The sequence below is a fragment of the Crocodylus siamensis genome, chromosome 5 (genome assembly GCF_052110815.1).
Source record: "Crocodylus siamensis isolate JL-2025a chromosome 5, ASM5211081v1, whole genome shotgun sequence".
Taxonomy (NCBI): Eukaryota; Metazoa; Chordata; order Crocodylia; family Crocodylidae; genus Crocodylus; species Crocodylus siamensis.
This window is the reverse complement of record NC_143399.1, coordinates 26,324,020-26,336,124: the sequence shown is the minus strand read 5'-3', so window position 1 is coordinate 26,336,124 and position 12,105 is coordinate 26,324,020.

Here is a 12,105-nt window from a genome sequence, read left to right as displayed (position 1 = left end):
ATTCCTTAGGAAATTAATCTGTTTCATGCCAAGGCATGAATAGAAAAGATTGATGTGTCAACATCACCTGAGACCCCCATAATGGCTAAGAATTTATTAGAATTGAGGAGATGGTTGAGCCTAAAAGAACTATGTCCCATTTGGCAGATGACAAGTAAACTTCCTACTATGCCTACTAATCCTACCTGGGATCAGTTCTTTCGCAGTACTAAATTGAATGAGCAGGATGTGCCTCAGCATATGTGCAAGGCCCACAAACCCAGGATCTAAGAAAAAGGTTTCTCTATAACATCTCAGAGCACTGGTTATTTCATGTAGTATTCTGGCTTCAGCTGTGGCCAGTATCTTATGTTTCAGAGAAAAGCAGGAAGGGAAAGCAATTCATATATACATGTTTGTATACATTTATATATGTGTTCATTGGGGCCCAATTGTGTTTCAAGAGGGGAAAAAAAATCCTTTCTGGCCATAACCTGGCCCTGAATATAACACACACCCTCTTTTTGAAAAGGCAGCATGCAGAAAAAAATTACTTACTTTGAGTAAGTATTTGAGTAGCAGCATCAAGGGAGCCAAGCCTGCTCCTAAGTCTGCTACCAGCCCTGTGTACCAGATGAGTCCTGCAGACCAACTTCAGGCCTAATCCAGCACAGTGGGTCTGGGGCCATGGCCCAGGCCCAATCCAGCATGGAAAATCTGAGGCAACAGCCCAATCTGGGATGACAAGTCTGGGGTCATACTCTGGGACCAGCCATGGACTGACCCCATGACTGGCCCAATCTGAAGAGCCATGTCCAGGGTCACGTGTAGGATCAGTCATGGATTGATCGTGTGGGGCTGTGTCACCCAGATAGGGCTCCCCATGAGTCCACAAATTTGGTGATGGGAACAGTGGAAAACTTAATTGCCTGGCTCCCAGAATTGTGGTAATTTATGTTGCCAACCTTTCTTCAGCACCAAAAGTCTGGACCTGTGGGGATCCCTATTTGTCTCATATACCACACACCAATTTCCACCAGTTGTTTTGAAGAAAAAGTGCAAGTTAGATGTGAGACAATAGGGTATACTCCACTGCATAAACTCCCTTTGGTACTGGATCTGCGGGGTTAACAGGAATAAAATTCAGTTAAAAAAGGAAGTGGGCAGAGATTATTTTAACGACATAAAATATGCAGGGAACTAAGAAGGTTCTAATGCACACAGTCATTTTGTATATGTTAAATTAACCAAGCGAATCCTGTTTCATCCAGCTGATGATTTGTAGAGCAACAAGTGACTCCTTCCATCTATTTTACTGGGAATGCCCAAGTGCACATAGAAATGAATGACATCGTTTTCACAGTTAGTTTATTCTTTTGCCATTCAGTTCAAAGCTTAATGCTTTCTGTTGATTTACTTCCATTTTCTGGTGAACCATTGCTTTTTGCAGAGCAGCTGTTCTATACAGTTTGGAGGATAACTTCTCGGATTCAGATTCATTCTCAACAGCCATGTACAGTTCTTACTTGCATTGTAAGTAAAACAGTTCTTTAGACCTTCACTTAAAGAGTCACAAAACTAGTCACTTTTGGGGCTAATCCTTAGCTCAGCAAACAGTGGAGGAATGAGGCAGGGAAGATTTCACAGAATTGTGAAGATGCTTCCATGTGAATGAAAGGAGTTGTTTCAGTGGATGGTTATATAATTTGTCTCTGTACCAAAAAGGCAAAGAAAGGGCTATCTAATCAATGTCCACAAGAGCAGAGTGATACTCTGATCAAGATAAAGGAACACGTCCTTTCTTCCCTCCATGACCTATCCAGCTCCTTGCCCCTCCCCCCCAAAATAACCTTGTTTAATTAAACAGCTATACCAATCTTGCTATCAAAAGGCTCTCTACAGCTGTGGAGGAGGACACTGACCCTTATGATTCCACTAGCAAATTGCCTGTCAAGAATGATGGGGGGAGGGAGGGGAGGGCGAGGATGGAGTGCCGCCACCCACCACTCTGCGCTGCCACCGCCTCCCAGGAGTAGCGGGGGGGAGAAAGCTTGCCCTGCCACCCCCTCCAACCCCCCTCTGCCAGCACCCCGTACTGCTTCCACCTCCAGACCCGGAGGGAACAGTGGGGACAAGGTGGGATGGCAGAGCACTGCCATAATGGCAGGGACAGAGGGGACAGAGTGAGGAGCCTGCCCCCGCTGCTCCGTTCCCTCTGTCATGGCAGCACTCCACAGAGCACTCTGTCTGTACAAAGCACTCTGATTGGTTGTTTCAGGAAGCATGGTGATTGGCTGCTGAGACAACCAGTCAGAGTGCTCCAAGAGCTTACAGACAGACAGACAGACAGACTAAGCCCTTTATATAGAGAGAGAATTAGTAGCAGAAATGTTATGTTCTAAATCTATAGAAATAACTTTCAATATATCATACATGTAGTTAACTCTTAGCAATGAATCTGAATAAGACCTGCCAGACAACTAACTGATCACATATGCCTTCACCTGAGATATATCTTGCTTCTCACCTCAGGCATAATCAACAGAGAAAAAAGGACTCATTTTTAATAATAGATCATAGAGTTGACTCTTCTATGCTGTATCTGAAAGTGAAAGGACAAAATAGAAAGGGAAGCTGCTTTGTCTGAATGCAAGACTTGAATTTAAACTGCCCGTGGACAAAAGTTACAGTAAACTCTAAAATGCAGAAATCACATGCACACAGAGACATTAAACAGAATGAATAAATCTATGATCAAGTAACTAAAAATAGTTTTGTAATACTTTATTTATAATATTTAGCCATGAGTCAGTTAAGCTTTGTTAACTTGGTGATTATAATAGCCATCTTTCATTAAGGAGAAATTTAAAGATGCCATTATGCTCTACTGAAACAATAGTGATCTCTACTCCAAACATAGACACTTCACTCCTCCACACAAGTGCTCATACAAGGTACATGTGGATACATGGTTTTTGCTAGGTACTGCATTATGAAGGTTGGTGGGCCTGGGAGACAAAACAAGACCAGAGAGCTAAAAGAGAAGACAAAAGGAAGTTTCAGACCAAGCAACAGTTTCATTGGTAGTATGGCCCTGAAAAAAAAGTTGAGAAGGAACTTTTGCATCAAATGCTTGCTGAAAGTGGTTTGGACGTATGAGCAAAGAAACGCTTGTGTGGTTTCATTTCCCCTCTGTTAAGGAAACAGGACTTTGTACGTTGTTTGTAAATAAAGAGGATTATATCAAAGACATTATCATCAATGTTTCCTAGTAAGTAGATGGCAAGGTTCTGAACTGTAATTAATGGATCAAGGAAGGGCAACAATATTAAAGCTTTTACCCCAATAAATATCAATCTGAAAGATGAAAGCCACTTTGCAAAATATATAGAAATCATTCCAGCCATTGCAGTAAAATACAGACATTCTGGGATAAAACTCTTCAGCTAATATAGTTTTCTATCCCATTTTTATTAGATACTTCTGAAGTTCCATGCAATCTTCCCTAATCCTGTGTATCCAAAATAATTTAGTCATCACTAAATTTCAGTCATTAATGAAATTCAGCCACTCTTCCATTAACAATTCTCCTGAGCCACAAAATTCAGGATACAGATTCTGATTTCAAACCTTTTAATGGATAAAGATATACAGGGCTGGGAATTTGGTTTGGTCCCATTTCTACTCATAAATAACTGTATTAAACAGCATTGGTCTTACTAGTGATCCCCAGGGTATCCCACTATTAATCTTTTCTATACTAAGAATGGGCTATTTATTCCTACTCCTTGCTTCTTGCCTATTAACCAGCTTTTAATCACTGACAGGAATTTACCTCTCACCCTGTGGTTACTGAATTCTGCTAACAGTCTATTGTAGGGGACTTTATCAAAAGCATTTTGAAAATCTAAATATATCATATTATTGTTCCTCCTTTATCCACTATTTTGTTAACTATTAAAAAAAAAAAAAAAACATAACAGACTTCAGAGGCATAATTTACCCCAACCAAAGCCAGACTGGTTTTCCGTAGCTTATTATAACTAATCTAGGTTCTTAAGTCTCTTGGATTACTGTTTTAATTATTTAATGGAATTCTTCAGTATGTTCATAAAGCAAGGAGAAAATTTGCATGGTACATTCATCAGTGAAAAAACCCACTCTTTTTTTACTATATTCAAGAAGGTCTCCCTGTCTAATTCCTCTTGTCACAGTATCCATCGGCCTTTGTCTTGCACTGTATCAACAGCTTTGAAATGCATACAGTACCTTATTCATCCAGTACCTTATTCATCTCCATGTGGTATCAACTAATAATCCTTGCCATGGTGCTTTAGCATTGGTGCTTTAGAGTTAAAATTGAGAGTTGTTTTTATACAATTTTGTGTTTCCTTTCCACTTACATGGTAATGGTGTGAGAATATTGAAATCCACATAAGATCAGTTCCTAATGATGATCTTTGTGTAAAATTTTCAAGCTCCTCAGTGGAAAGTCCAGTATATATTGAGGGTGCTACATGTCCCTATTCCCTATTTTAGTGGAGCAGCCCAGGACCATCATTTAAAATATGATTTGTTCTTTACTAATGCTGTTGATAGCTTGGGGAGGGAAGTGCTCAGTATTAGCACCAATTATTCTAAACTATCCTGGGATCAGAGTAGAGAAGGAAAACACCACAACATATTACTTGCTTATTTCCTTGTAATGCATTTGGATAGGACTGTTGTTATACAAGATCAGGTGGTGGCTCTTAAAAAAAAAGCATAGAGTGCTTGTCACAATGAGGCATCAGTCCCTGATTAGAGTACTTAGGTACTACTATGGTATAAAAGATATGTCATTATATACCATGGCGTAAATAAATTATAATAAAATAGAACATTCCCTTACTCTACTGACTGCAATACTTCTAGTCTTCCATTACATTTATCAGCATGCTCTCCCTCCCACCTTTCCAGGGCTGGTCTGGTCCTGTGTGTTGATGTACATTTCTCTCAGTCCAAGTAGCCCAAGTGACAAATAAAATTCCCCACCCTGCCTTACTACTCTTCTACACTATGGGTAGGAACAAGCAAACCATTAGTCACTTCATGAAATTCTCCTCTGTGTGACCAGGCTGAGAGCAGTTGCACCTTTATGCATATTTTATGCACATTTATGGGCTGCTTTTCACAGTGCTGTATTTAGTTCCATTACAGTTTTCCACTCATATTGCTCTTTTAGTATGGCATTAATTATGCATTGTTTTTACTTTATCTTACAGTATTTTTACATTGTTTTCTTAGTTGCATTTTATAACATGTATAAAGTTAATATGCAACAATGAGGTTAAAGCTATCCAGGCACTTCACATTAGCCAAGTTGAATTTTATAAAGTCTCTTGCTTGGGTCTCATTGCCTTTAAAAATAAATACTTTAAAAAGTCTGAGGTTCTAAATAATATATAAGCAGAGAGATTTTTGTAAAAACACAGCTGTTTATTTAGCAAGGTAACATTTAGTAGTTGTGAATGAGAAGCCATCTTGAAAATGAACCTCTGCCAACTGTAGAGATGTGTGGGAAAGCTAATTAAATGACAGTGTCCACTAAATAACATATAAACATAATAGATTTCATAGGAAGTAACAATGGTTGTTCACTGACATTCATTCTAGAAATTCCCATTATCCTATATTTTACCTATGGATGTTCATATTCCATACAAGATGAAACAGCACTATTTTGACTTTATTGTGTTTCTTAATGCTGTAGTGTGGTTTGCTGTGTGAGCACATAAAGGAGGAAGGAAACCTTCTGTTCAAACCTTGAAGCACTGCTGTAGTAGGCCCAGTTTCAAAAGCCTGTCCTTCGTACTTCTTCCTACAGTGATGATGAGGTGCATCCATATACCTTCCGATCTTCTGACCTACTCCCATTAGCTTGCTCTGTCCATCACCTTCATGATGACATGCAGTGGACCCTTGTGGTGAAGAAATCAACTTTGCCTAGGGAATGTGCAGACTTCTCTCCTATCTTCCTTAGTGTATTCGAAGTTTGTCCAATTCTTTTAGGGCAAACACTGCTCTCCTCTCTGACTATAAATCTATACAGTAAGAGACATCCTGTGCAGTACAGGTGCAGTAACCGAAATTACTGTGCAGTACAGGTGTGCATCTACACATGCATACCCATACTTCACGGTAAATATTGCAACTTATGCTGATTTGAGCATAAATTTGAAACCTGCATCAGGCAGGTATTCAATTTATGCCTGATTAGTTACTATGCAGTAATGCATGTATAGATGCCTTGCTGCTGGGTCTGCCCAGCCACTAAGGGGCCAGCCAGAGCCCAGCTCCAGGGCTCCTTGGCTGTTCCCCTCCCCTCCCCCAGGGCTGGGCTGCTCTCTGGCAGCCCCCAGCTGCAGTGTATAAAATCCTGCCACCATTTTGTGCCTTGGGGCACACTGCACAGCAGCTTGGGGGACTGCAAACTCTGTGTGTCCCCTGGACAGGACCCAGGCTGCTGCTGCTTGTCCTGTCCACTAGCCAGAACTGCTCATTGGCCTAGGTGAATGCTGTAAAGGACTGCAGCCTGCTGCTTCCCCTGCCCAGCCCTCAGAGCTCCCCAGTGCTCCTGCCTGGCTGGCTGTGGCAGGAGGGCAGCACCAGCTCCATGGTCCTGCACACTCCCAACACTGTCTCCTATCTTTGCAGCTATATGAATGTGGTGTGGCACACTTGCCTTTTCCATGCAGCTTCCAGGCCCTGGCCCTGCCCCTGTGCTGAGGGCTCCTGAATGCTGTCCAGGGCCAGACACACAGGGGTAGCTGCATGGAGGCCCAGAGAGCCAGCACAGAAGGAACCACTGTCATGGCCTCCCTGTTCTCCCCATTCACCCTGACAAAGCCCAGCCCAGCCCACGTGTGCATGCCTAAATTGAGCACTCAGGAAGAGGTGCAGTTGACAGTTTGCACAAGGTGGGTTCTTGACTGCCCATGTTTATGAGGCCCTGTTGGGTGGAATACAGGAGAGATGCCACTCCCAGCTGGTGCAGCAGTGCAGAATAAAGGTCAAGGTCTTGTGCACACAAACAGACCGTCCTGATCCAGCAGCTTCTGGACATAGTTGAGAAGCAGGAGGTGTAGGACCAGGTGCAGGACCAGGCATGAGAGGAGAAGCAGCTGGTATGGTGAATGGAGGACATGGCCCAGGAAAAGGTGTTCCAGCAGGAAATGCAGGAGCACTGGGGCCAGAAGAATGCCCTGAGGAGCATCACATCATGCTCCTCAAGTGGCAGGCTATGAGACAGGTCTGGGCAGTGGTGGCTACGGAGGCTGACTGCCAGAGCCTGGACACCATGCTGGGCCTGGGGGGCACAGCTATGCCCACTAGCAACCTGCCCCCCTTGCTTCTGCTCACCACCCCACTGCAGCCCCCTCCCAAGATCTGGGAGGAAATCCTTTGGTACCTCCCATTTACAGCAGCCCCTGGCCTGACCCTTGCCCCAGCCCTGCCACTTCCCAATGAGGCCCAGCCCTGCCTCTCACTCCAGCAGCTGAGGAGCCAGGGGTTCCAGGCATGGCCCCACTAGGGTTCACAAGCCTTCTTGGTCCTGGACTCAGGTGGCCAGGAGGGGTGCCTCCTGCTCTGCAGGAACACCAGCTGTCTGCACCACAACAGGAGCCCACAGCCACCAAACCACAGGGAACCTGTTCAGGGTGGAGGTGCTGGCTGCCTACAGCCAGGCTCGGTGCCCTAGGCAGCCCCATCCCTCAGCCTCCCATGCCAGGACTCAGGGAGCAGGTTGGACAGTTAAACATAGTTTTCAGTTTGGGACATGGATTTTTTACTGTGGGTGGGTGGGTGAGGAGGGTGGTGGAAGAGCACTGTTGGTGGAGGGGGAGCTCTATTTGTTGAGTGGGGAAGAATGGGTTGTTTGGGAAATAAAGCTGTTTTGTATTACCCATGTGCATGTCCTGGAGTGGTGCTGGGGCTAGGCAGGGGGTCGGTGGGGTGTGTGGTCAGTGGGGCAGGCAGGCTGGAGCAGGGAGTGCAGGAGGAGGGGGCCACCCAGGGCCTCCCTTAGCCAGTGCCTTGGGCCCAACTGGCAGGTGCACAGCTGTCCTGGGATTTGGGTGGGGGGAGCCTTCTGGGGCCAGCACCATGGCCAGCAGAAGCGTGAGGCACTGTTTATTGCTGGTAGAGGCAGCAGCAGGGGCAGCCGTGGTGTGGGGAGGCAGGGTTAGCAAGGAGAGATCTGCCACGTGCTGCCCCTGAACTGGGCACACAGCTCCCACACAGGAAGGGGCTGGCCAGGTACCAGAGGTAAGCTTCTAAGATGCCTACCAAGTGCTGGCAACTGCCTTTAGTCTCAGCATGGCTGTCAAGTGCTGGAAGCCTTGTGACTGGAGGATGGACTCCTCCAGTGGCCACAGGAGCCCATGGCAGGCTGCTCTGACCTGGGACTAAAGTTAGTCCCAGGTTGCCTGCATGTGTAGACACCTGCCTATTCCCACTTACTGCACAGTAAATTTAAGCCAGCATAAATGCACATGTATATATTACCCCTGTCTTTTAAATATGTAATACTATAGGGGTGACATATCACTATATGAATTGTTAAAAGGGAAATGGTTGAACAGTACCATTAGGTAGATAGTGAAATCAACAGTTGGGACCAAATTTTAACTTGGTGCAAGCACAATGAAGTTCCCAGACTTACACCAAAAATAAATTTAAATCCAGTCAGTATGTTGGCACATCAGAAAAAGGAATAAACCAATAATTACAGTACTAACATAGGACATGGAAGACCAAACTTTGGTTGTCAGGTGTTGTAGACTTCCTGTGTAACATCCAGATAAGTCATGTAGGGTGTAAACAGATGTTGCCTTTGTGTCACCATACATTTTTTTATGGAGGCACAAAGGCCAAGCAAAGAGATATCAAGGTCCATTTTCACTCCACAAATGCCCTGAATTTGTGTCCATGAATTTGTGCTGCTATTTTGTGGCTGACTACTGTTTTCTTCAAGGCAGAGAGCATGGACAGCCCAGAGTTGCCTGCACACTTCGGCCACCCAGGTAGGGTGCTTCTGGGGCTTTATGGGCCAGATCCTGTGTGGCCTCTTTCCTCTGGGAATAAGAATTCCGGGGGGAGAGGGGTGGGAATGCTTGCAGGATCAGGCCCCTGAAACCCCTGGAGCACCTGCCTGAGTTCTTCCATTTGGAATTCCCCAGGTGCACGTCTCTGCAAATGTGAAACCCAGGTTTTTCTGTTTGTTGATACACATTGAGGGAATTCATCTTGAGATGTACCTACAAATGGGGAAACACCAGGGCTCCCCACTAGCAAAGGAGCACCCAGGGATTCCCCAGGGAACATTGAGATTCCCCAAGTGTTCCCCTGCAGGATCAGGCCCCAACCTCCCCCTGGAGCAACAGGGTTCTGACCCTGTGGGACACTGGGCAATATTTGTTTCTCCCAGTGAAGCAGATGGGCTGTGCTAGCACATAGCTGATCTGCTTCATTTGGTGAAGTCTGCTTATATCCAGTTTCTTTTGGGCTATATCTCCCTGTCTGATAGCACTGTCCCTGTGGCTACTGTTTTGGGAGGATTAACTCATTACAAATTGCTAGGCACTTAGAGAAAATATAGGGTGCTGAATCAGCACCTGGATAGAGGTATAAAAGTGGGCATTCTAATTCTTTCATATTATATAAAGGAAAATTGGACATGCCACCAAAGTAATGGATATATTACGATTGCTTTACTTGTGAGAATGTTCCTTGTGAAATCAGCAGGACTACTGGCATAATGTAACTGGTTCATGAATGATACCAAGTTTGTAGTTAGATTGGCTCCCCAGACTAAGGGGGTCATTTTTATTGTGATTGTGTAAACTTTACTGCTCATCTGTATAATGTAGAGAGCTCCAATGACCAAGGGTCCTGGTTTTCCTTAGTAAAAATATCACAAATTGAAATCACAAATGATAAAACTCCAAAATCCATGATTAAAATGAAATGCCCCCCACAGACCCCCTGGCTCTGTTGGTTCCCCTCACTCCCCCTCCCTTCACGACCCCCCCCAGCCCTGCTGGTGCCCTTCACTCCCCACAAAGCCCCCACAGTCCTGCTTATGTCCCTCACCCCCCACCCAAAGCTCCTGCACCCCCAGCCCCCAGCTGCCAGGGCTATGGGGCCAGGAACCCAGGTCTGTATCCCCTTTTTTCAGAGATACTGAACTACCTACAGCTCTTATGGACTTTAGTGGTAGGTATGGGTACTCAGCTCTTCTGAAAATCAGCCCTTGTTATCTTCTTGTTTGAGATTTCATAGATTTCATAGACATTGGGGCTGGGAGGGACCTCAGAAGATCATCGAGTCCAGCCCACCGCCCAAAGGGCAGGAAGTCAGCTGGGGTCATAGGATCCCAGCAAGATAAGCATTCAGTTTACTCTCGAAGGTGTTCATTGTAGATGCTTGAACCACCTCTGATGGCAGGCTGTTCCAGACCTTGGGGGCTCGGACAGTAAAGAAATTCTTCCTTATGTCCAGCCTGAAATGGTATTGCAGTAGTTTAAAACCGTTTCACCTAGTCATCCCTTGGGATGCTCTGGTGAACAAACATTCCTCCAGAAACTGGTGGTCACCCCGATAAACTTACAGGTGGCCATCAGATCACCCCTGAGATAGATCTGTCATTTTTCTTCCATATTAAAAGAGGATAAGACATCCTTATGAACACGGTGAATATGTCTGAATATTGCCATTTAAACTTAGGATTTGAAATAATAAAGTAAAAGTACTTTAAAACACATTTCTCTCATCTCTTTCACACTGTATTTTCCTGGACAAAAAACACAGTTGGGACTCAAGTTTCTTCAGCCACCTGAACATTGTCTGCTGCTTGTTGTGTCTAGGAAAAACAAGAAGGGACGATACCTTAATGTAACAAAAACCTGAAACATTAAAAATTAACATCTCAAGCGATCGCAAATGCAGGTTCTCCCTCATTGGCTTTGTCATTTATTTTCTTCGCTCAATTACAAGGGTCATGTTGCACATATATTTTGTTGTCATTATTGCTTCAATGATATTATTCATTTCTGACCTTTGTATGGTGAAAAATTGTAAATCTTTCTGACAGGGAATTCTTGTCAGTTGTTCTCATTTATATTTCCTCCTTTTATGTGTGTATTTTGGGTTACTTAGGACCAAAATATTTAGGTTCCAAAGGCCTCATTGAAAAGCCCTCTCCCTCTGGTCAACACCCCTTCTAGTTGCCATAATTTGGCTGCAGGCCTGGGAAATTCAGTCTTTAGCTATTCCTAGCAAACAGTGCTAGCACCCACAGAGGCAGGGACTGCAAAGTCATGGTATAGCATCACTACATGGAGGTTTGGCAGCAGTCACCAAATCATTAGATACTGTTGAACTTGTCATGCCTTGCACAATGCACAGCAAGTGCGTAAAGTTGTTGTGTTGTAGCCCAAATGGGAAAAGTAGCTACATGTAAGCAGAAGAAAGTAAGAATCCTCCTCACTGAAAAGAATAGACTAAGAGTCCTACTTGTATGCCTGGGGATGGAGACAGTGTCCTCAAGCATGCCCAAAAATTAGGCACAATGGACAACATGCACATGGAATGCTTAACACTTACAATGCCCACCTTGTCCTCATTCCTGCAAGAAGACAAGAGTAACTTGGTGGCCATACCAAGTTACATGCTTATTATTGAAGTATTGGGGATCTTTGTCTTCTACGTCTTGCTCATTATTTCCATTGGATACATTCAACAGGGCTGTGCAGCATCTAAGTGACGGGAGGCCATACTAGTAGGGGCAGCACCAAAAGGGGCCATATGCCCCCTCCACTATACTCTGTGCCTGGATGCTCCCCTCTTGCTGCTGCAGCCTGAACCTAGGCACCCCTGCTATTACTCTGTGTACAGGGAGCTCCTCCAGCTGCTGCTCTCCACAGCCCCTGATGAGCCATGCTTCCATGTGCCTGCCCTCCCCTGCTGCACCATGTGCTCTGCCTCCCTGCTGCTGCTCCCCATTCCCTCCTGCTGCAGTACTTGCCTAGGCATGCCAACTCACCCTTAGCTTCCCAGCAGCAAACTTCCCTCCTGCACCATACC